The sequence below is a fragment of the Panthera onca genome, chromosome C1, assembly GCF_046562875.1.
Source record: "Panthera onca isolate mPanOnc1 chromosome C1, mPanOnc1 haplotype 2, whole genome shotgun sequence".
Classification (NCBI taxonomy): domain Eukaryota; kingdom Metazoa; phylum Chordata; class Mammalia; order Carnivora; family Felidae; genus Panthera; species Panthera onca.
The window spans coordinates 86,206,487-86,232,404 of NC_138346.1; the positions used below are offsets into that span (position 1 = coordinate 86,206,487).

The window sequence follows — 25,918 nt, forward strand, 5'->3', positions numbered from 1 at the left end:
ACTCTCTCACCCCAGGACCTAGCACAAGAGCAGCAGTTAGAAAAGCACCTATATCACATATGAAGGAGATCTACTTACCAATCTTAAAGCAAGTGCTGGAGAGCTAGAAAACCAATGGAACTGTCTCTGGGGATGGAAGTTCTGGCAGGCACCACTCTTGGATCTCATTCTACCTTGTTAATGTCAGCACTGGCAGGTGCCACTTTGGCAATCTCCCTCTAACCTGCTGGTATGCATGAGCACACCCTCCCCCCGCACACACCACAGCCATACCACAGGCAGCCAGCCAGCCAGGCACCCCACATACCCAATGCTACAGCCCTGGCCCAGCCATAACCATCAGCAGCCATGTGCAACTTACACAGGGAATGCCGCTTGAGCCCTGGCTCTGGTGGCCAGAGGGAATTGCATTTCTGGGCCCAGTGGCTCACCTTCTACACAAGGCCACTCCTTCAAGATTGGGAGAGGTAACTGTTCCACCTTATAGAAACAAGCACAGAGAATCAGTCAAAGTGAAGAGACAGAGGAATGCATTCCAAAAGACAGATCAAGACAAAGCCTCAGAAAAAGACCTTAGTGAAGTGAAGATAAGTAATCTACCTGATAAAGTTCAAGTAATGGTCATAAAGATGCTCGCCAAACTTGGGAGAAGAACAGATGAACACAGAACTTCAACAAGTAGATATAAAATATTAAAAAGTACCAAACAGAAGTCACAGAGCTGAAGAACATAATAATTGAACTAAAAAATATACTACAGGTTCAAAAGTAGACTGAATAAAGCAGAACTAATCAGCAAGCTGGAAGACAAAACATAATACTAAAGAAAGCCATCAAACCACAATGGAAAAGAGAAAGAGAAGAGAAAAGGAATGGAGAAGAACTACAAAAATGGCCCGAGCACAATTAACAAAACGGCAACAAGTTATACCTATCAATAATTACTTTAAATGTAAACAGATTAAATTCTCCAATCAAAAGACATGCACTGTGGCTAAATGGATAAAAAACAAGATGCCTCTCTATGTTGCCTACAAGGGACTCACTTCAGAAGTATACACACAGACTGAAAGTGAAGGGATGGAAAAAGATAGGCAAACAAATTGAAATTTTTAAAAAGTTGATGTAGCTACATTTATATCAAATGAAAAGGTTTTAAAAACAAAAACTAAAATAAAATATAAAGAAAGACATTGCATAATGATAAAGGAGTCAATCCAGCAAGAATGCTTAACATTTATAAATATACACATACCCAACATAGAGGCAATAAAATATATAAAGCAAAGATTAATGGACCTAAAGGGAGAAATTGACAGCAACACAATAAGAGTGGGGGAGTTTAACACCCCACTTATATCAATTGGATAGATCACCCAGACAGAAAATCAATAAGAAAACATCAGCCTTAAATGACACATTAGACTAGATGGACTTTATTAATAGACATACACAGAACATTCTATCTGAAAACAGAAGAATACAAATCTCTCTGAAGAGCAGATGGAACATTCTCCAGTATAGATCACATTAGGCCACAAAACAAATCTCAAGAAGAATGAAGTCATATCAAGTATATTTTCCAACCACAATGGTATAAAACTAGAAAAACTGGAAAAGCTACAAAAATGTGAAAACGAAACAGCATGCTACTGAACAACCAACAGGTCATCAAAGAAATCAAAGAGAAATCAAAAAATATCTAGAGACAAATGAAAGCAGAAATATGGCATACCAAAACCTAAGGATGTAACAAAGGAGGATATAAAAGGGAAGTTCATACCAGTACAAGCCTAAGTCAAGAAATAAGAAAAATCTCAAATAAACAATGTAACTTTACAACCAAAGGAACTATAAAAAGAACAAACAAAACTCACAGTTAGTAGAAGGAAAATAATAAAAATCAGAGCAGAAATAAATGAAATAGAGACTAAAAAAACAAATAGAAAAGGTCAACAAAACTAAGAGCTGTTTCTTTGAAAAGATAGACAAAATTAACAAACGTTTAGCTAGACTCACCAAGAAAATGAGAAGGCTCAATTAAATAAAATCAGAAATAAGACAAGTGAAACAACAAATGGTACCACAGACACACAAAGGATTATGAGTCTATGATAAACAATTCTATGCCCACAAACTGGACAACCTAGAAGACATGAGTAAATACCTGGAAATATACAATCTTCCAAGACTGACTCATGAAAAAATAGATTCTGAATAGATCAAATAAAGAGATTGAATGAGTAATCAGAAACCTCCCAACATACAAAAGTCCAGGATCAGATGGCTTTCTGGTGAATTCTACCAAACACTCAAGAAGATTTAATACTTATCTTTTTCAAACTTCTCCACAAAATTGAAGAGGAGGGAATGCCTTCCAAACACTTTCTCTGAAGCCAGCATTATACTGACACCAAAACCAGACAAAGACATCATACAAAAAAAGAAAATTATAGGCCAAGATCCTTGTACTGGGATATTAAAAATATATACAAAAATCTTCAACAAAATGTTAGCAAATGGAATCCAAGAACACATTAAAAAGATCATACACCATGGGGCGCCTGGATGCTCAGTTGGTTAAGCGTCCAACTTCATCTCAGGTCATGATCTCAAGATTCATGAGTGCAAGCTCCACATCGGGCTCTGTGCTGACAGCTCAGAGCCTGGAGCCTGCTTCAGATTCTGTGTCTCCCTCTCTCTCTGCCCCTCCCCTGCTCACGCTCTGTCTCTCTCAAAAATAAACATTAAAAAAAATTTTTTTAAAGATCATACACCATGATCAAAGTGGGATTTATTCTAATGATGCAAGGATGGTTCAACATCTGGAGATCAGAAATAAAATAGCAATGCCCAGTATCTTCACTTAAAAAAAAAAAAAAAAAAAAAAAAAAAAGATTTTATTTGTAAGTAATCTTGATACCTAACATGGGGCTTGAACTCCCAACCCCTCAAGAGTCACACGCTCTACTGACTGAGCCAGCCAGGCATCCCATCCTCACTTTTACTCCACATAGTATTGGAAGTCCTACCACAGCAATTAGGCAGAGAGAAAGAAAGAAAGAAAGAAAGAAAGAAAGAAAGAAAGAAAGAAAGAAATTCATCCAAACTGGAAAGGAGAAGTATTTGTTACTTGTTGTGGATGACATGGTACTATATTTAGATAACCCTAAAGACTCCACTAAAAATGGTTAGAGCTAATAAATGAATTTGGTAAAGCTGCAGGATACAAAATTAATATACAAAAATCTGTTACACTTCCATACACTAATATTGAACTATAACCAACAGAAATCAAGAATACAATTCCATATACAACTGCATCAAAAGGAACAAAATACCTAGGAATAAATTTAACCAAGGAGGTGAAAGACCTGTACCCTGAGGTACAACTATAAGACATTGGTGAAAGAAATTGAAGAAGACATAAATAAGTGGAAGGATATTCCATGATCATGGATTGGAAGAATTAATATTGTAAAATTATCCATACTACCTGAAGCAATACAGATTCAATGCAATCTCTATCAAATTCTAATGGCATTATTCACAGAACTTAAACAAATAATTACAAAATTTATATGGAACCTCAAAAGACTCCAAAGAACCAAGACAATCTTGAGAAGAACAAATCCAGAAGTATCAGGCTTTGTGATTTCAAACTATAATATAAAGCCACAGTAATTGAAATAATATGTATTGGCATAAAAACAGACACATAGATCTCTGGAATATAATAGAGAGTCCAGAAATAAACTCATGCATATGCGTGTATGGTCAATTAATTTATGACAAAGGGGTCAGGAATGTACAACGAATAAAGAATGGTCTCTTCAACAAATGGTGCTAAAAAAAAAAAAATGGTATGCCACTACCTGTGCAAGAATGAAACTGGACCACTGCCTTGCACCATTTATGAAAATAAACACAAAATGGATTAAAGACGTTAATGTTAGACCTGAAAACATAAAATTCCTAGAAGAAAACATAGGCAGTAACCTCCTTGATATTGGTTGTGGTGATAGTTTTTTGACTCTGACTCCAAAGGCAAGGGAAACAAAAACAAAAATAAATGGGATCACATCAAACTAAAAAGCTTCTGCATAGCTCTTTCTGCCATCTTGGAGCCTGTAGAGGCCTGTGGGAAAAGTAGCCTCCATAGACTCCAAGATTCTCCTGATACTCTTTTTGACAGGACTCCTAAAATGACAAATATGTCTGGAAGGCTGTCGTCCAAGGCCATATTTGCTGGCTATAAGTGGGTTCTCTAGAACCAGAGGGAGAACACAGCCCTTCTCAAAACTGAAGGTGTTTATGCTTGAGATGAAACTGAATTCCACCTAGGCCAAGAAATGTGCTTATGTGTAGAAAGCAAAGAACAACACAGTGACTCCCGGTGGCAAACTGAACAAAACCAGAGTAATCTGCGGAAAAGTAACTCATGCTCACAGAAACAGTGGCATGATTTGCCAAATTCCAAAGCAACCTTCCTGCTAAAACCATTGGCCACAGAATCCATGTGATGCTGTACCCCTCAAGGATTTAAACTTACTGAAAAGTAAATAAAGGTATAGATTTGTTCTCTTGTAAAAAAAAAAAAAAAGAAAAAAGAAAAGAAAAGAAAAGAAAGAAAGAAAAGAAAAGAAAAGAAAAGAAAAGAAAAGAAAAGAAAAAGAAAAACAAAGAAAAGGCTTCTGCATAGCTAAGGAAACCACAAACAAAGTGGAAGGCAACCTACTAAACTGGAGAAGATATTTGCCAATCTGATAAGGGGTTGATATCCAGAATATGCAAAGAACTACAACTCAACAACAACAACAACAAATCTGATTAAAAAATGGGCAGATGATCTAACAGACATTTTTCTAGTGAAGATATACAGATGACTAAGAAGCACATAATTAGATGTTCAATATCACTAATCATCAGGGAAAGGCAAATCAAAAGCCACAATGAGATATCATTTTATACCCATCAGAATGGCAAGTATCAAAAAGACAGAAATAACAAGTGTTGTTGAGGATGCAGAGAAAAGGGAATCCATGTGCACTATTGGTGGGAATGTAAGCTGGTATGGCCACCATGGAAAACAATATAGAGGTTCCTTAAAAAATTAAAAATAGAGTTACCATATGATTCACCAATTCCATTACTGGGTATCTATCTGAAGAAAACAAAGACACTAATTTGGAAAGATATATTCATCCTATGTTCACTGCAATATTATTTGCAATAGACAAGATATGGAAATCACCTAAAAGTCCATTGACGGATAAATGGATAAAGAATACAGAGTAAAAATTTACAATGGAATACTAATTAGCTGTAAATAGGAATGAAATCTTGCCACTTGCAACAACATAGTAGATCTTGAAGGCATTTAATAAGTGAAATAAGTCAAACAGAGAAAGACAAATACTCATTTACGTGGAATCTAACAAACAAAACAAAACCAAATCCAGACTCATTGGCCCAGAGAACAGAGTGGTGGTTGCCTGAGAGCAGATAGATGGGGGAATGGGTAATGGGGATCAAGAGGTATAAACTTCTAGTTATAAAATAAGTAAGTCATGGGGAGGTAACGTACAGAAGCGGGAATACATTCGGTGGCGTTAATTTGTATGGTGACAGATGTGACTAGACATTGCAGTGATCCGTTCACCGTGTATACAAAAGTTGAATCATTGTGTTGTATACATAAAACTAATATGATATTGCATGTCAATTACACTTCAATAAAAAAGAAAAGACTTTATAAAGAAATAATACTTTATAAAGAAAGCTAGGCATCTATGTAATGTTCTTGTAGCGCCTTTTAAAATACACCTAACCTCTTACTTTTTCCCACCTAGTCTCTCAGATTTGAGGCCCTTTAAATGCCCTGCAGACCCTATGCACCTGATCAATGATATCAAGCAGATTAAAATGTACCCATATCCCATATTAAATAGAATCATTTCGCTGTAAAATTTTTGAAAGGATTTTTACAATTTTGTTTTTGAAATTTTAGGCCTTGGGTAACATGCCTAACTTATAACCAGCTACGATTTCTAAGTGATCAGCAAGCACGTAGAGGAATGTTTGCGATTTAACTTAAAAACTGTTTTCAAATACAGTGACATTTTTATGATACTCTTTTTGAAAATGAATGAAGCTGACACAATATTGCATTTTGCTTAGTTATTAACCTGGCCTCCGTACTTCTAATATGCAACCAGTATTTTGTGATCAGGCCTTAAATATTTCCCCAGGTCTGTAAAACTTGGAAACTCTGGAGTGCCTTCAGTTTATTATGAATTAGGCCCACCCACAACAGCCCCCGATGTCATCTCCACCAGAGATCTAGCATAGGAGTCCTTGTGGACTGAACCACCAAACACCCAGCCCAAGGGTTGGTCACTGTGTGGTACTGTCTGGTCTTCTCTGCTGATAGTCTGGCACTGGCCAGCCAGTCTTCTAGCAAGCAGTCCACACCCAGATGGGATACCTTCTTTGAGCTTTCAGAACTCCTCGAGGTCTGGTGGCTACACTTAGCTCCTTATTTGAAGCTTTTCTTTTTTCACATCTTTCAAATAAAATCTTTTGTTGAGGTTCAGCTTGACATTAGAAGCTTGATATAATATATAACTGACCACATTCCCCCTCACCCACAAAAAAAAAAAAAAAAGAAAATTACTCTGGAAAAAGCCTTCAGAAATAAATGGACAAAACATATACCCCCTAACATCTCATATTCAGTCTTGGGCTTCTTGAAGGCAACATTACAGCTAATAGCCCAGCCTCCCCACCTCTACTGAACTGTTCTGGGGCCAGAAGTCTCCCAGCCCACCACTCCCAACCAATAGCCCCACATCCTTTACACTGTGCTACTTTTTAAAATGTTTATTTATTTTAGAGAGAGAGAGAGAAAGAGGAAGAGTGTAAGCGGGGGAAGGGGCAGAGGGAGACATGACCAGGGGCTCGAACTCATGAACCAAACATTGAGATCATGACTTGAGCTGAAATCAGACACTTCACTGATTGAGCCACCCAGACGCCCCCAGTATACTGTGCTACTCTAAAGGGAAAATCGGAAACTGTGTAGGTAAACATGGTGTATTGTTCAAATTTAAAATTCTGGGGAGATTTTTCAATATTTACAATTCTGATTTCTTTGTAGAGGTTCCTAAAATAATGACACTATTAAACCTTAAAATTAATACCTTACATTGGGCACAAATGCTCTGTCTTTTATGAGCATCTTCCCTAATCCATTCTTTCTCTTTATTCATTTAATATCGGTTGAGCCCCTCTTCTGTGCCAGATACCATGCTGAGCCCTGGTGAGTACGGCAGACGGAGTCCCTGGGAATAAAGAAGGCAGCAATTGCAACCCATCGTATCGTGGTGTCTTCTGTAAGTGCTTCGCATGGCTAATTTAAACCTGTTTTACTAAAATTCAACCCCATTTCTCCTTGTTCAGCCCATGGAGTAGGTAAACAACAGCCAATCACTATCCTTTCCAACATAGGTTTCCTGATACTTGAAACACTCAAATTTCTTTTTTCTTGCTCAAAATAAACATATTTTTCCACAAAGAAGATCAGATTTGATGTGTGCAACAAGCCAATGTAACTCCTTTGCCGTGTCATCACATTGTCATTGATATGAAAATATAGAATATAACTTTTCAGTCACATTGAAAGGATAAAGGAAAATAGAGTCCCAAGCGATCAACCAGTTTCTTAGGCATTAATCTACACACGAATCCTGATAATACCATTCTAAAAAAAACTGCACTAAAATGAAACAAAAATTTTGCCTCATTGCACAAGCTGAGAAAAAATAACTAATAGGTCTCTATCCCATATGACTCATATCTGCGTACGCTGCCCCCGAAGAAATCAAGACACACTGTCACTGAACAACATTATTATCCCTTAAGAAGGACTGTAAAATGTGTACATCACTCATTCGTTGACATTGAACTTGTGCCAAAACTATTAAGAGCACATATTAATACATATCCCAAATGTGTAGGAATGACTACAGAATAAAACACAAAATGAAATCGGTACTCACTATTAATTTGTCTTTTATAAATGATTAAGTAAAGCATACGAAGGAAATAAAAGGGCAATAAATACCCTTTTATCACAAACCGGGGGATTTCTCTTACTCTGGGCTTGCATACAACCCGTTTAGAAATATGCATAATTGCCTATGGTCAACATCATATCACTGCCAGATCACACATTAAACAGATAACCACTATTATTATAAAAGCGACTTCCTTGACCTCATATTTTGGTCTGGCTAGAAATTCCTGTATTTTCCCAGATCAGCTGTTACACAGTGCCAATCTCATGTCGTGCATGTCACTTTGCCCCAGTATAAGTGACCGGCGCCTTATAGAGCTCACTCGAAGACACACTTATATGCATAGGAATAGCAGAAGTTCGAGAAATATGATCATAGTTCTTGCAGTGCTTTTTAAAATCTCGTCTATGTGTGTTTTTCTATTATAGCTAAGGTACAGTGTGTGTTATTTGGCAGCTGAATTTGACATGAAAATATAAAAGGTTTGGGCAACCACATATTTGGAAATAGAAATCTTTCCTGAAAACATGGCTTTGGTTTTTAAACACAGCTAAATTTCTGGAAACTTCAATTTGTTAAAGACAGCCAAGACTTCAATCATATTTAACATATTCCTGGGGTTTACATATAGTGTTTCAAAGTAATAAACAACATCTTGTTTGGAGTAGCATGAAGAAAATGAGGCAAGCACTTCTTTAGAGTAAAAGCTCCACTTTTAAAAATAGTTTGGAGACTCATTCTTATGTTGGTAAAATCACAAAACACTATTCAGCAAACAAAACATGATGAGCTCAATTCAAGTTGGTAAACATTTTTAGCTGGCTTCATTTGTAGTAAGAATTTTAATGTAACCATAACTTCAAGAATACATCCCTTATAATAGAAACTTGAGGGGCAAAACTTTTTTTTTAATTATTAATGAGAACGACGGTGTCAAGTTGGCATTTGAAAATCGGAAGAGATGTGATGACAGCAGTGAATTCATTGTTTGAACAAGTTTAAAAATCACATTACAGTGCACTAAAATGCACCCACATTTACTCACGAGCAGGCTCACTGCAGTGACCAACAAGCCCCAGGTCTGATTCAATAGGAGAAAATAGACTCCTTCTTTAAGGTAGCATCTATATGGCCACCTTCCCTCCGGCACATAAAACTAACAGTAAAGTTGTAAATCTTTCACATGCTTTTGTCTCATTGGTCTAAACATAACAGTGATGTCTAAAAAATCTTAAATCACTTAGTAAGAATAACAAGCCCTTTTCAATAAGCAAAACATGAGGAATCAAAATAGTACCATTCAAGGAAAGGAAGGAGCTTTCTCTATACTCTTTATAACAAGTCAGGTCAGAATTCACTTAACCACACTTTTTCCCTAAACAGATTCAGTGAACATAAAATCTGTTGTAAGAACAATTATAGATTCACATCTAGATAACTGAGGGCAAACCAACTAATAAGCATTGGAACATCTTGCTCTGCGGTCAACATTCCCTAATTTTGCCTACATGGTATTCCGAACTTGTTTTTATAATCAATATTTTATTTCTGGGGGTTAGTAGGCAAAACATGGGAATTTGTCTGAAGGTTTAAAAGTTGGTTGAGATACTACCTCACACCCATCAGGATAGACGCGCTGCAAAACAGAAAGTAACAAGCGTTGGTGAGGACGTGGAGACATTGGAGTGTGGCCACTACACGAAACAGTGTGTCAGTTCCTCAGAATGTTAAAAACAGATTTACCACAGAATCCAGCAATTCTACTTTGGGGTATATACCCAAAAGAACTGGAAGGAGAGTCTCGAAGAGATATTGGTACACCCATGATACAGCAGCATTATTTCATAATGGCCAAACGGTGGGCGCAACCCAAGGATCAGTTAATGAGAGCGTGTAAGCAAATGTACAATGGAATATTGTTCAACCTTAAAAAGGAATGAAATTTTGACAGATGCTACAACATGGATGAACCTAGAGGACGTTCTGCTACGTGAAATAGGCCGCTTACAAGACGACAAATACTGTTATGCGAAGTGCCTTGATTAGTCAAATTCATAAAGACAGAAAGTAGAATGGTAGTTCCCAGGGCTGGGGGTGGGGGAGAATAGGAAGTTGTAGTTTAATGGGTACAGAGTTTCAGTTTTGCAAGAAGAAAAGAGATCCACAGATCACTTGCACAACAACATGAATATACTTAATGCTCCTGAACTGTATACTTAAAACTGGTTAAGATGGTAAATTTTACGTGATGTGTATTTTGTCACAAGTAAATGTTTTTAAACATTGAAATAAATTAGATAGATAGACAGACAGACAAAGTCTGTAGCCTGAAGATCAGGGCCAAGCCTGTTACAACATTTTATCATTGAATCTTGACAGCAACACAGGCCATGAGTGATATTATGTCCATGTTACAGGTGGGACAGCTAAGGCCCAAACCTCGAACCTCAGAAAAGAACACATTTCTAGCAAGTGGAGGGTTTGTGAGATAAATGAGTCCACACCTACACTGTGTTCAGTAGCACACTCTGCCTCTCAACGCTGACATTGATACCTTACTGCAAATCCCTGTCGTTTACTCTCAGGGTCCCAAACAGCAGGCATTGTCATTATTCAATCATCCACGTGTGAGTTGGTCTTCATCTTACATCCATTTATTCAGCACTAAATAGGCACTGGGATAGAAATAGAAAGACAGAATACCTGGCTTGCATGGTTTAGCATCCAGCAAATAAAAACAGATATGAAAGCAAAAGCCCTGCATGTAAGCAGCAATAAAGCAGATGTATAGCCTTTAGTTGGAGCCCACAGGAGGAAGGGAGAATGCCCTGATGAACGAAAGAACGAAGGCAAGTTCTGCCTTCTAGGCACTTTTATCTAAGACCAACTCCGATGGCTTCAAAGGGGCCGAAGACGTGCTCCTGTGACTTCTGCGGTGATGACTGCCTCTCTGTTAGCCTTTTCATCCTTGCCTCCCTCACTCGTTCAAGATGAAAATACCCCCGTTTTTTAGTAGAGGAGGGAAGCCCTAAAAAGTCTATGTTAAATGTCTCTTGGTAAAAGACGTTTCTGATCTAAAAGAGGAAAGGATTTGTAAAAATCTCCAACCATCCACTTAGAGAAAAAATACTATGAAATATTAAGTGTTTGGCCAAACTTCTCTTCCTACAGTCTAATGATGGACAAATATCAGGAGGAAAAAAAAGGAAAATCAATATTTTAAAGCTATTTGTCTCACTGATACACAGCTTAGACTCTGACTCTCAAAGCCCTTACCAAAAAAAAAAAAAAAAAAAGAAAAGATACTTTGCAGTCGTTTTCCAGAGGAATAAAGTTTTATATGTTCCCTATGCAAGCAAAAAGTGATAAGATACAGTAATTTTGGTAATAAACCTTAAGACTTTAAAATTTAAAAGGAAATGTCTATTGAGTCATGTCTAGATACGCCTAGCAGAACTTTGAAAGTACACGCACTAAAGAGTGTAAGGTTGTTGTGCAACCTTAGAGGGACGGGGAAGTCTTTTGCTTCCAATTTTATATGATTTTTATGAATGTATGATATACTTTTTGGCATTTTTCAAATAAAAAAGGAAAAGCAGACAAGATTAATAAATGCTTTCATATACGCATATTACAGGATTAAAGAAGGAAGTCCATCGTCAATGACTATGTTGATTTACATAACAGACACCTTTATCCTTCATTAACAGGAAGTACTATAGCACAGTGGTTAGAAGCGGGGGTTTTTAAGTTAGACAGACTTTGGTTTGAATTTAAGCCTCATTCGTACTGGTTGTGAGCCGGAAAAACATGATTTACCCACTCAAAACTTATGTTCCCATCTATAAAATGGGGATAATAATACAAATCTCTCGGATTTATTAAGATTTTAGACGTTAATATGTGTGGAACATACTGATCCCTCAGTTAAATATAATTATCAGAAGATTACAGGGAACAGAAGAGACCAGGTGATTCTACAATGTTAGCATTAAATTAGCTGAATATAGACATAAAGGAAGAGGAAAGACAAACTGATAATAGACTGTAAGGAAAGCTTGAATTTGATAATAAGGCAGCTTAATTACTCAGATATTGATTAGGATAATAATGAAGCTAAATTTGTATCCTGTTTCTAAAGATACGATGTACTTGTTTGCTCTTCTAGTTTCCTAAGTAGTCAACAATCTCAAGAGACTGTTCTTGAGACTTAACCATGCATGATTAAAAATAATAGATGATATTGAAAGCATCTGGTTCAGCAAATGCTCCCAGCACTGAAAAGTCAAGGTACTAATGCTGCTTTTTAAGATAATGCAAACTGCCAAAAGGAATGCTGATTGAATTTCTAAAAGGTAAACTGCTTAACACAGAGGAATGAGAAGTTATTTTTTAAAGAGTTAAAGGAGATTCATTTGAAATTTATCACAGTTAAGTACTAAACCAAGACAAGAAAAAAAAAAATGTGATACAAATAAAAGTGGTTAAGCAGAGATTTTAAAAGCAAGCTGTTTGGACAGTTAGTAGAAATCTTTATATGTTTACATAATAAAACCACATAAAATAAACAGAAATAACAAGGTTAGGTTAAAAGGAAAATGGCAGGCAATGAACTTGAAATCTACAAAATGTTTCAAATAATCCTAAACATCTTTATACAAATGTTAAACTGAGCCTCCTCATTAAAGAATATTTTTTTTTAAGTCAGGGTTCGATGAGGGTCAGGGATTTAACAATGGAGAGGCATAGATTTATCTTGCTGTCTCAGCAAATATTGTCATAAAACAATTTTGCTTTCCAACTTTGTAAAAAGAGCATTTGAGCAGTGTACACATACCAGAAGAAATTATTGTGGGCAGAAAAGTAAAGTTGGCACACTGGCCTTTTATTCCTCTCCTACTGTTACAGAGATTTAATCGTATCTGGGACACATATGCAAAGCCAGCCAAAGATATTAACAGGGTGGAAGCCATCTTTGCAGTGAAACATGGGAGCTCTTGCGTCTTTAAGAAATCTGTCCCGGGGTGCCTGGGTGGCTCAGTCGGTTGAGCAACCGACTTCGGCTCAGGTCGTGATCTCGAGGTTCATGAGTTCAAGCCCCACGTCGGGCTCTGGTGCTGACAGCTCAGAGCCTGGAGCCTGCTTTAGATTCTGTGTCCCCCTTTCTCACCACCCCACCCCTGCTTGTGCTCTGTCTCTGTCTTTCAAAAATGAATAAACATAAAAAAAAAAAAAAAAGAAAGAAATCTGGCCCTGCCAGGGCACCTGGGTGGCTCAGTTGGTTAAGTGTCCAACACTTGATTTCGGCTCAGGTCATGATCTCACGGTTGTGAGATGGAGCCCCGCCTAGGGCTCTCAATTGGGCTCCCCATTGAGCTTGGAGTCTGCTTGGGATTCTCTCTCTCTCTCCTCTCTCTCTCTCTCTCTCTCTCTCTCTGCCCCTCCCCTGTTCATGCTCTCTATCTTTCTCAAAATAAATAAACATTTAAAAAAAAAAGGTATCTGTCCCCACCAACCACCCGCAGAACAACTTTGTCTTAGAGATAAATGAAGTGAAGGCACAATTTCCAAAGTGCCCCTTAAGCTACCTGGATGGAGACAGAACATTCTGGGATGTGAGGATCCAGGCAGATCCTCTCCTGCTGATTTTCCCCAGCTTGCCCATTAACACAGATTAGTTTACTGTTCACATTGTCCCCTAGACATGAGGCAGAGAGAGCAAGTGGACTAAAACTGAAACAAGCCTTTGACGAGTACGGGAAGTAGGCTAGGGGTAGGGCACAGTGGAGCAGCAGCATCAGGCATCAGGCCAGAGCAACAGGCTCTGATGGACATACAGCGCCTGTATTTTCCAAACCGAAACTCATGACACATGGCTTGACAAGTATGATTGTACTTATGGGAACAACAGGACAGAATATTTACAACCCAGGGCTGCCCTGGAAAATCTAGGGTATATAAACACCACATCCATAAAGGCATTGAAAGTGGGAAGGCTAACATAACCTACTTTGAATTCTGCAAGTGCTGGCCAGCACATGTGAAAGGAAGCTGAAGTCACCCTCGTCTCTATTTATTTCTATCATAAATGCATTACATATTTTTGACACATTTAGGATCTCTATTCCAAAGACTTGCCATAAGAATAGCAGGTGATATCTGAATGAAATAGATTTTTACAGTTGAGTAGAAAAGCATGCATCATATCAGATTAGATTGTTTGCCAAACTTGCCTGCTCAGCCCTTACAGGGGAACTAAACTCACCCAGAGACTTCAGTGTATCAGAAGAGAGGAAATATTCTCAGAAAGCCCGTGCATGCTTGCACACAGCTTTCAGACTAGGCTCCATGAGTTTCCAGAAAGAAAATTCATCAATTCAAATTTGTGCCACTTTTTTTCTTGCCTTACATCCATTTAATTACTTGCATGTGAGAGTCATTGTTTCTTATACGACACCCCCCCAAAAAATACTTTAGTGAAAGCTTCTTGTAGAAAGAAAAACAAAGGTCAGTAACCTAATATCCCCAAGCAACCCTACAACAACAAACCAGGGAGGGAAAAAAGTGAAGAAATGCTCAGAACAGGGAAAAGATCTTCGTCTGTTTATTCTTTTGACAGTGAATAAAAGTTACTATTTTCCCAATAACTATAAATTGCTCATGTGTCCAACTTTTAGAGAATATATAAGGAGGCCCCATAAAAGATTAGAAGAGTTATTCTGTGTGAGTTAAGAAACTTTTTTAAGGACTAGAAATGCATCAATACAATCCATTTTGTCATGACACACAGAAACTGGAAGTAGGAAAATGCCTGAGGGATTACCTAACAAAAGGAAAGCTCCTCCCTGTCACATGAGGAAACTGAGGCACAGCAGCATGTCCAAGGTTAGCTAGTTGTAACTGAATCAAGGCCGAACCCCATCTCCTGCAGAGCTTATGGATGAGTTTATTCATCTGTAAAATGAGGGTGCCGAACTCCGAGGTCAATGCCAACCATAACATCCTGCAATGCTGTATTGATTGATTGCTTTGTAATCTACTTATTTGTATTTTGGCTCTTAAATAAAGGTAAGGCTGCCAGGTTTGACATATTTCTAGCCCTTAGAAAGCTGACCTGACAGTAAAGCCCTTCCAAAACATTTATAGAGACAATGTTCAGAACAATTTGCAGAATTTAATAAGGTGACACATTTTGAAGCATGGCGCAGTTGGTTACAGGCAGCCAACCTGAATGGATGCATGTGAGGGAGGTATTATTTTTTTTTAATTTTCAAGATGTCACTGACAAGGGAGACATATGCCAAATGGTAACCTAGGTCTCTGTTTAAAAAAAAAAATCCTTGACAAAGGCATGAAGAGCAATGAAGAGCATGGTACAAGAAGAATGAGTGAAACATCAAAATAGGATACCGGGAATGAGAAAACATATTGATTAAAATTACTTAAAGTCATCTGAGGCCTCTTCTTTTCCACTTACACCTGGCCCCAAAATACTGCCATGCAGAGGTTTCCCGACATTTAACAGCTTAGTAGTGATCTAGGATAATCCTCTTAAATCAGAGACTACAAATTAGTATAAAATCAGAGTATAGTTTTAAAATCTTCTATGCTAGTTATAATATTCCTTATTTATCTTTACCATAGACTCTTACCAGTATTTCGTAGATCTCCAGGTAGGATTTACACAGTAAAAGAAAAAATGGCTATGTGGAATAAATATTGAATGAATGCTCAAATTGTTAAAAGCAAGAGTAGCCAAATTACTACTATAATCTAAAAAAAAAAAAAAAAATGGTTTGATCAGATGTAGTATATTTTACATGTATTATATAGGTAAGATGCTTTAAAACATAATAGGGAATAAGCCAATAAGCAGAACATTCTTTTTTAGGATCATGGAGTACTTTTTCATAATACATAGATTTAGTGGAATATCTACACCACCAAAATCATGACTGGAAGCAAATAAGAAAACAAAAGTACTTGGAAAAATTATCTGGAAAAATTATTGAGCAGTCTGGTTGCCTGATTTCCTGACTTATCTCACAACTCTCAGGTTTCCAGGTGAAACTTCCAGATCTTAAATGCGTTTTCCTACATTGACAGAAGTACCCACACTTTGCAATGAAGCCAACCCAGTTTTGAGCTCATGGTTTACTTGCTGTTTGTTCTTGGGCAGTTACTTAACTTCTCAGTGACTGTTTCATTCTCTCAAATAATAATAACATCTGAATCACTGGATTCTTAAAGTGATTAGATTTGATGGTATCCAAAATTTAGCTGTCATGGTGTATGGCACCAGGAGGCATCCAATACGAGGAGGTAGTCCCAGTAACAAGAATAAGAGTAGTAATGGTCCTTCTCATGTCTTTTTTTTTTTTTCTCTTGTGGCACATTGTCCTGAAATTAACACAGGTCCTGGATTCAGAGAGGGTTGGGTCTGAAGTCAAGCTCTGCTCAGGTGGGTGACAAGAGATTGTCTCTGGTCTGTTTCTTCTTCTGCGAAATTAACACCTTGTTCTTACCATTCTTGTGAAAATTGAATAAGATAAGACATGTTGGTGCTACAACAGTGTCTGGCACAATGGAAGGGATTACACAGAAATGCTGATTCCCAGCACTCCTTGTCCTCACAAGTCACCCCATGCCTTTATTCACTCCAGCACAAGCATGTTCTGAGACCAGGAAAAATACAAAAGGAACAAGACTGTCCATTCTGGTTTTAAGAAACGGATAAAGAGGCAGAGAAAGAAAGAGAGAGATTATAGGATATGATGACAAATAACTTACGGGAGTTATAAACCAATCTTGAGAACACAAAAGTATAAAGCTTTCTTGAAAAGTCTCTAAAAGATCTTAAATATTAGGCCACTTAACACCCACTAGAATGGCTACAATCAAAAAAACAAAAGCAAACAAAAAAAAAAAAAACAACACCACCACTGACAAAAACAAGAAAAACAACATAAAATAGCAAGTTTGTGGAGAAATTGGAACCATTTTACATTGTTCACAGGAATATAAAATTCCACAGCTGCTGTGGCAAACAGTTTAGTGGTTCCTCAAAAAGTGTAACATAGGGGCATCTGGGTAGCTCAGTCAGTTGAGCATCGGACTCTTGATTTCAGCTTGGGTTGTGGTCCCAGGGTCATGGAATTGAGCCTTGCATCAGGCTCCTTGGGGAGCCTGCTTGGGATTCTTTCTCTCAGCCCCTCTCCCCCACTCATGTTCTCTCTCTCTCTCTCTCTCTCTCTCTCTCTCAAATTAAAAAAAAAAAAAAAAAACAGGGGTGCCCAGGTGGTTCAGTCAGTTAAGCATCCAACTCTTGGTTTTGGCTCAGGTAGTGATCTTGCGGTTTGTGGGTCCAAGCCCCGCATCAGGCTCCGCGCTGACAGTGTGGAGTCTGCTTGGGGTTCTCTCTCTCCCTCTCTCTCTACATGCCCCTCCCCCCTCACTCTCTCTCAAAATAAATAAGTACACTTAAAAAAATTAAAATAAAATAAAATAATTTTTACAGTGCAACATAGACTCAAGACCCAGCAATTTCATCCCTAGGTATATACCCCCAAAGAATTGAAAGGAGATTTTCAAACAGACACTGGTACATGAAAGTTCACAGCAGCACTATTCACAATTACCAAAGTGTGGAAACAACCCAAGCAGAAAAATACAAGGTGATATACACAATGGAGTACTATTCAGTCAGAGTAAGGAATGAAGCATTGATACATGCTACAGTATGTAGGATCTTTGAAACATTATGTTAAGCGAAAGAAGCCAGTTACACAAGACCATGTATTATGTGATTCCATTTACATAAAATGTCCGGAATAGGCAAATCCCCAGAGATGGAAAGTAGATTAGTGGTCGATTAGGGCTGAGGGAGATGGAGAAATCAAGGGAGGGAGTAAGACCTAAAGGGTATAGTGTTTCTCTTTGTGGAGACAAAAATATTCTAAAACTGACACTGGTGATGGTTGTATGTATCTGTGACTATACCAAAACTGCTGAATTGAGGGCTTAAATGGATCAGTTATATGGTATGTGTATTATATCTCAATCTGTTTTTAAAAAGAAAGAGAAGGAAACTAAAAATAAAAATATGAAAACACACACACATACACACAATGTCCTAGGAGTTTGGCCAGACTTCTGCTAGATCCAGCAGAGATAGTGACGTTGGTGACCATTGCAATGCTAGAGCTGAAAACAAAAACTTCACAAAACTAAGAGTATGGTAGGCACAGAGGGTAAGAATGGAACCACTCGTCCAAAGCCCAAGACAGAGAATGGAGCTAGTGTCTTCTGCAGCACTGAGAGGACAAGTGGGAGCCAGGACATGGGAAAGGGGGCCAGAGAACAAGGAGACATAGTGATCTCATAGATCACTATGGATATGGAGGAGTTGCACCCATCAGAGGCCTGGAAAGCAGGCTTCAGAGTGACCCTGCCATTCACTGGGCACGTGTGCAGGCAAGCTTGTGATCTTTCTTAAACATCCGTTTCCTGTAAAATGGTAATAAACATAGTGCTCACCTCACGAGATGCTTTCAGGGTTTAATGAAACAAGATAGGTAAAGCATGGAGTCAGAGTCTGGCAAACAGTACGCAGTCAATAAGTATTAGCTCCTTGAATCTGTGGGAAGCCAAGAGTTTAAAGTGAGAAATGTCCAGTTATCAACAAAATGTTATATCAGATGATAAAGGTTTCAAGCTTTTTGAACTTTTGAGTAATTTATACACATTATCACTAATTTAACTTCCCCTGATCCATCAAGAAATACACATGGTTTTTTAAAAACCTCTAGAGAGTGATGGTAAATGTCTCCTAGACTAATGATACTGATCTGGCCTCGGTAGCTCAAGCTTAGCCATAAAAATAACAAGTTCTTTTACGATGATATTCTAATTAAATATCCCAAACTTTATTCCAGGTATCTGCAATCCAGTATTGGCAGAGCTAAGTCAACCAAGAACATTCTGGCCAGCAAATAATAAATTCTCAGAAGCCAAAATTTCCATTTACACCTGTAAATAGAAAATTCAATTTAATGCAAATTGTTAAATAATAAGACCAGTGGGCAATGAACCATACTAAACACATCACATGAAATGGATCAGTCATGCAGCATGGTGACCAGGAAAGAAATTTGTGACACATTCTGTTCTGTAGCTAAATGCTACGTGTTTATACACGCATGCACACACACGCACGAGCACTGAACAAGGCGCTTCCACAGAGACACAGCACACACATGAAAAATGCACAAATTCGGATGAGTGGCTGGTTACATTCCTCTCTATTTAAAATCTTTTGGTCACCTTCCATGGGATCATCTAACCATGCAGAATGCTATTTTATACAATGCTTGGCAGAGCAGTTGTTAGGCAGAGGAATCCTGTAAACGGTTTCATTGAAGCTAAAAATCATTAAGAAGTAGATTCAGGCATGCTCTTTTGTTGGACCTCCTCCTTGAGAAAGTTCAGAAGTCACTGTCCACAAATTTAAAAGTAGCAAAATACTCACAGAATCCCTTTAGCTGTGAGGCACATAAGTCAGATTAAAATCACTCAATGTAGATAATTTTTTTCCTTACCATAATTTGGACAATAGGCTATTGCTATGCTTCAGAGATTTTGGAGGTTGTTCAAGGTGCTAGATTTAGGATGTATGTTACAGTGTGTCCAGAGAGCAAGGAAGTTGGGGGTGAAAAGTTTGGAAGAAAATAGGTTTGATTTTTAAACATTTTCTAGCTTTCCGCTCTCTCTCTTTTCTTAAAGAAAACATCATGCATCTGAGCTTAGAAACAGCTTAAAAGAAAAAAAAAATCACATGGATCGTCTTTCGTCCTAGTCACCAAGGCGCTGACACCCTAACACAGGCTGTTATAACAAGAGAGTAAAATCCTTAATGCTGACGTAACACTTTGCTTTTTGGGTTCCCAGAGTCTGAAGAGTATACAGACCAAAGCCAAGCAAATCTTAGTGGCAGATTTTTTTCCCCCATATGTGTTTGTGAAGTACCTGTTTGCCAGAAGCTGGAGGATTTCACAGCAAGTGGGACTTTCAGGCTAAAACCAGGAAATGCCAGGGTGAGTCTAGACAAGTTGGTCACCCCAAGTATTTGTCAATAAAAGACTACAACTGGCACTTAATCATAATATTTGATGTTACACACACATCAAATCAACACACATGTATTGAAATAATTTTAAAATCATGCCATTTAAAAATGAGAATGCGAAATATTCAGCTAAATGATATACTAATTATTCATTAATTTCCCTCAGCATCCTTTTGTTATTTCTACTTCTGTGAGCTCCCATCAAACCTTAAAGGAAATTTTCAGGTGTATTTTCCAATCAGAAGGACCCATGGTCAACCTAAGAATTTACCCCAAGCCCACTGGTCCTCAGGAAATTGGAAAATTTTGAGAAAAGGGTTTTAATGTAAAATTGTTTCTATACTGAATCAGAGAACTGATTTTACTTTTTGAATAATTCAGCTGAAATTTATGTTAGCCTGAAATATTAATATAATTAAGGAAGTAAAATATTATCTGGAATATGGCTTTACCCCAATGAAAATAAAACATCAAATCCTTTTCTTTATTTTATCAGCTGAGCTTAGCATTTTCTTCTTGCTAAGAAATTTGTTAATGAAACTAATACAGTGAAAGAAAGTTTTTATATTTACCCACGTTTGTCACTCTCCACTTACATCTTCACATCTTTAAGAAAAATGAAATTATATAGTAAAATTATATTTGTTTCTTTCTAAATTCATTGTAGGTATATTTGATTTCTTCCAAATTTCCAATGGTATCTGCTATATTTCGTCACTGAAATATTTCATGTAATTAATTAAGAAGTAGGGATAATGTAGGACCACTTCATCCAAAGATCTACCAGCATATGGAAAACACTGCAAATTACCAAATAAGTCCATTGAGTGAAACATAAAGTAAAAATGAGTTTAAGAGACAGCTGGACATGTTTATGTAGGCAAGGGGGTTGGAAGATATGCTGACAACACAGAGAGGTGTGTTGCAATAAACTTGAAGGAGACAGGCCATTGGGCCAACCATCCCTTTTCTATCCAGGAATTCCTTATGTTCTCATTAGTGTCTCACATCTGGACAGCTGTGTTATTAAAATCTGGTCCTAAACTCGAGTCAATGAAAGGGTTTGGTGTCTCAATTTCATTCTTCCTTTACGTATTGAACACACACACACACACACACACACACACACACACACATGCATTTCAACTTTTGTTCAAGGAAGCATTTCACATCCAGATGTCAGATTTTTGTGACTCATGGCCAAGGAGAGAGAAGGGCTCTGTGAACAAGCTTGTTCTGATCATGTCCACCTCTGTCTGATACGAATACATATTCATGGCACCTCACTTTCATAAATACAACATTCTAAGCAGTCCTTTGCATGACCACCACCTTCAGTTTGGAGTTAGGCCTCAAGCTTCTTATAGCTCAGTTTCTTGGGAAGAAAAAAATATTTTAAGGGTTAGAGAAAAAGGGCAGTTCTCATTCCTTTATCTTTCCTCATCTTTTAAAATATGTGGTTAGGAAAGATTTTGTACAGGATTGGTTAGAAGCCAAGAGTTTCACTGACCCTTTTAGTCATTGCCATTTCACATTTCTTGCCTCAGGAAGTGGTTGAGCTTTTGAACACATTCATATTTTAATATAAATGATGTGGGCATAACCTGCATCTGAATATAAATACCAAGCACCTGCTTTAGCACTTTGTAATTAACACACACTTGGATCCCACTATGTCATTTGCTCTAAATCATGGTCCCCTTAGGTTGGTGCTATTATCTTATGTTTTTACACATAGAAACTGAGGCCCAATGAAGGTAAGGGACTTGGCTAAAATCACTTGCCCAAGTGGTAAGTGGTCGAGTTAAAGCATGTGCTGTGTAGATCCACTTTTAAATATGTGTGTGTGTGTGTGTGTATATATATATATATATACACACACACACACATAAATACATATATAAATACGCATATATAAGTAAATACACACACACACACACACATATACATGCATACCTGGAAACGTGGATATAAGATGAACTTACATTCAAACAGAAAATAAAGTCCCATCTCTAATGTGAGTTTTAAAAAAATAAAGTTGAGCAAAAACATAAACAAATGATAAACTTAAATCTATTGGGTCTATTTCTAAAGACTTAATCCTACATGGTAACTAGATAAGCATATGTACTATTTCGTTCTCACAAGTTAAGAGTAAAGATGCCTGGGGTGTGTCTGGGTGGCTCAGTCATTTAAAGGACCTACTCTTGGGACTCTCAGTTTCAACTCAGGTCATGATCTTGCGGTTTGGTGAGTTGGAGCCCCACATTGGGCTCCGCACTGACAGAGCAGAGCCTGCTTGGGATTCTCTCCCTCCTCGCTCTCTGCCCTTCCCCCACTCACATCCCTGTCTCTCATTAAACATTAAAAAAAAATTTTTTAAAGGGTAAAGATACCTAAGGAAACAAAATTCATACAATCTACTAATTAAAGACTTCTTTATAGTTTTGCTATCCTTTTTTTGTTGTTGTTGTTTTAGGCTAAAAAAATTATAGCCATTACAGTTAATAATAAATGAATCAAAATACTGAATTGTTTGTTTATATTTGTTTAAATTTCAAGCATCATACCTTTTGCAGTGAAAACCCAGGCACCACCTGTGTTCTAATGAACTGACACTGAAATAATATTGTCTCCACAAAAGCCAAATCCACACTCAGAAGCTATTAATTGCTCTTGGTGTACAGAGAAGCCTTACTCAATATTTGGGCATCACAGATAGTATTGGAATACAAACCAATAGGTGAGAGAGAGAGAAAGAGAGAGAGAGCAGCTGTGGTGGCAGGACGAGGGCACTGAGGAAAGAGAGACCGAGCCTGACACCTAAGGAGCACAAGACACCCTAGAGCCTCATAAGGAGCAGCTCCCAATACCCAATCCCTTCTGATTATTCACTGTATCTGCTTTGGTGCCCATTTCATCATTTGGTTCTCTCCTGGAACAAGTGCCCTGGCCTGAACCCCAGTTTAAGGCTCCTCCCCCGATAATCTGTCTAGCCCTTACCAGTAGCCTCCTGTCAGTCACCAGAGCCTATCCATGAGACCCAGTAGCTGATTGGAGTCCTACTTCCACTGAAACAGAACCCCTCAGAAAGTAAGAGGTACTGCCTCATACTTGGCAAGAAGAGCCACTGAGCACCTGAAAGAGCCCTGGATGTTGAGGTCAGCCTCTCATGAACTTTGTGCATCAAAGCCCTCCAGCTACTGTCGTTGAAACATTGGCCTCCCTCCCTGAAGTTCTGACATTAGACTTTCTCCTCACTCCCTCCGAGCCTGCTCTGAGGTCCCAACATGCCTTTAGCCCAGCCTGGAAGGGTTATAACATGTCACAGGTGATTTAAACTAATTTCAGTGGTGGTTAATGGATTTCAAAGACCTGACCTTTTGTGCATTAGGAAGATCGACTCTTGCCTTCACTTTATTTTGTAGCTATCATTTGGCTGGATGGCCTGCTGTCTATATTCCCAATAGCATTCATCACGCACAATCTGTCTTCCCTGCCAGCCTGCAACGATTAGGTCTGTATCCTTATTCTCGGCATGGAGTCCAACACATAGTAGGGAATTGGTAAGCATTTGCTGAATGAATAAATATGTGATACACGTGTGTAATTGTCAAGCAGTTCATTTGTTTAGGACATGAAGTGCCCCATCACATATTTGAATTTATTAATTGGCCAATAATCCTGATGCATTAGTAAACACATTTAAACTTTAACATATTGGGGTGCCTGGGTGGCTCAGTCGGTTAAGCATCCGACTTTGGCTCAGGTCATGATCTTGCAGTCTGTGAGTTCTGGCCCTGTGTCGGGCTCTGTGCAGACAGCTCGGAACCTGGAGCCTGGAGCCTATTTCGATTCTGTGTCTCCCTCTCTCTGCCCGTCCCCTGCTCACGCTCTGTCTCTCTCTGTCTCTGAAAAATGAATAAACCTTAAAAAGAAAAATTAAACTTTAACATATTTACACATAAGGGCACACTTTCAAAAACCATTTAACCAATGTCTAGGGGTAGGTAGGAGGAAGATTATAAATATCTTTGCATTCAGTTGTTGTTTCATAGTATATACAGAATTTAGTTTGTATTACTGGCCTCTCAAGAGAGAATTGAAGCACAAATAATATGTTTTTATCTACCATCTTAACATGTGAAGTTTTTCTACCTTCAAAAGAGTATTTGCCAACTTTGCTTTATAAAATTCTAAGTAAACAGAAGGAAAAGACAGCCCCTTACTGGAAGTAGCATTTTCATTCAACAACAGAACTATAATAAATATACCTTTTCTTGGGCTTCACATTCATCAGCAAAAAGTCCAGAAAACTATAGGTAGAATATATTGAGCTAGCCTCCTTATCTTTACTTAAAACTAATAATTTTGTGACTTCATGACAAAAGGAAAAAATTATTTTTCAATGTTCAGTATCTATATGATCCCGGGTGCCCCTACTCTCCCATCTCAAATAAACCCAAATAATTTTCCAATTTTGTTCCCAAACCACTCTCTTGACCAACTGTTTATGACTTGGTGCCTTTATGTACTAAAGACAAGTGACAAACCAGTTATGGAAGAGAAGAGAAAAAATTTCTTCAGGTTGCTCTCCTAAAACCAAGGCTCCCTTTCTAATGTGTACACATATTTGTACATGTATGTATCAGAACTAAGCTAAGTCACAGGGCAGAATTCAACTCCATTTTGATGGCACTCTGCTATGACTCTGAGCCAGTCCCTTCAACACTCTGTTTCCTCACCTCTCACAAAAGAGTACTTAAATTTGCCCTTGGCCAGTTTCACAAAGATGATTCCATATCTGAAACATACTTGGGGCTTCCAAAATGGGTTTATTTCATCTGACTCCATCAAAATCTTAATTTCCTCCTTTTCCAAATGGGGCATAATAATATCTGCCAACCTTGAAAGTTTATTGTAAGGATCAAGTGAAGATAATACATATGCAAAAGCTTTGAAATTTGAAAATGTTTTACATGTGAAAGTTATTTTTATTCGAATACTTTCACAAATGCTTGTCTAATCTAAATACAAGTCATTGCAAACTACAATGAGACCTTTCCGATTGGGGGGGCCCCCTGTTAATATGAAGTGCAGGGAAGCTGCATTGCTCCTGTGGCTAAATGCATCATCTGCAGAACATGCGTGTGCTTGGTGTTCTTTGTTCAGCAGTGAAAATCAGCTCCTACCATGACATTCACGTTCACTTCAAAATGTATTTTTAAGTGTCCACCGTGTGCCAGATACTTACTAGGAGTCGAGGGTATGCCTTAGCTCAGACTACTATACAGCATACCATAGACTGCGTGGCATAAACAATAGACATTTACTCTTCATGGCTCTGAAAGCTGGGAATTCTAAGATCAAGGTGCCAGTGTATTCACTTCCTGGTGAGAACTGGCTTCCTACCTTGTAGACAGCCACTGTGCATGGGGACAGCAAGCTCTCTGTGTCCTTTTTCTTACAAGGGCACTAATCTCACCTTGGGCACCCACCCTCATGACCTCATCTCAACCTGATTACTTCCCAAATGCCCCACCTCCACATACCATCACATTGGGAATTAGGCCTTCAATAAATCGATTCTGGGAGATAGAACATTCGGACCAGACGAGAGTATAAAGATGAAAGAGGCAGTGTCCCTGGCCTCAGAGAAGCCTTGTTCTAGTTGAAAGAAGACGCATAAAGGCAACACAGCAGTGCAGAGTGTGAA

General features: G+C 38.1%; 1 long non-coding RNA gene and 1 pseudogene across 21 annotated transcripts in view; one reads left to right on the forward strand and one right to left on the reverse strand.

Annotated features, from left to right (window-relative positions):
• The window catches only part of LOC132673512 (uncharacterized), a 128,184-nt gene that overhangs the window by 88,727 nt on the left and 13,539 nt on the right, over positions 1-25,918 (reverse strand). For 19 of the 21 annotated variants that reach the window (XR_013557302.2, XR_013557311.1, XR_013557317.1 and 16 more), the window contains one exon: positions 18,615-18,714. The exons of 1 other annotated variant lie outside the window; for it this stretch is intronic. This is a non-coding gene — a long non-coding RNA (uncharacterized LOC132673512). Of the gene's footprint in view, positions 1-18,614; positions 18,715-20,778; positions 20,809-25,918 lie in introns of all 21 variants that reach the window. One more of the 21 variants, XR_013557305.1, reaches the window with a different exon arrangement.
• On the forward strand, positions 4,206-4,546 carry LOC132673509 (large ribosomal subunit protein eL33 pseudogene; annotated as a pseudogene).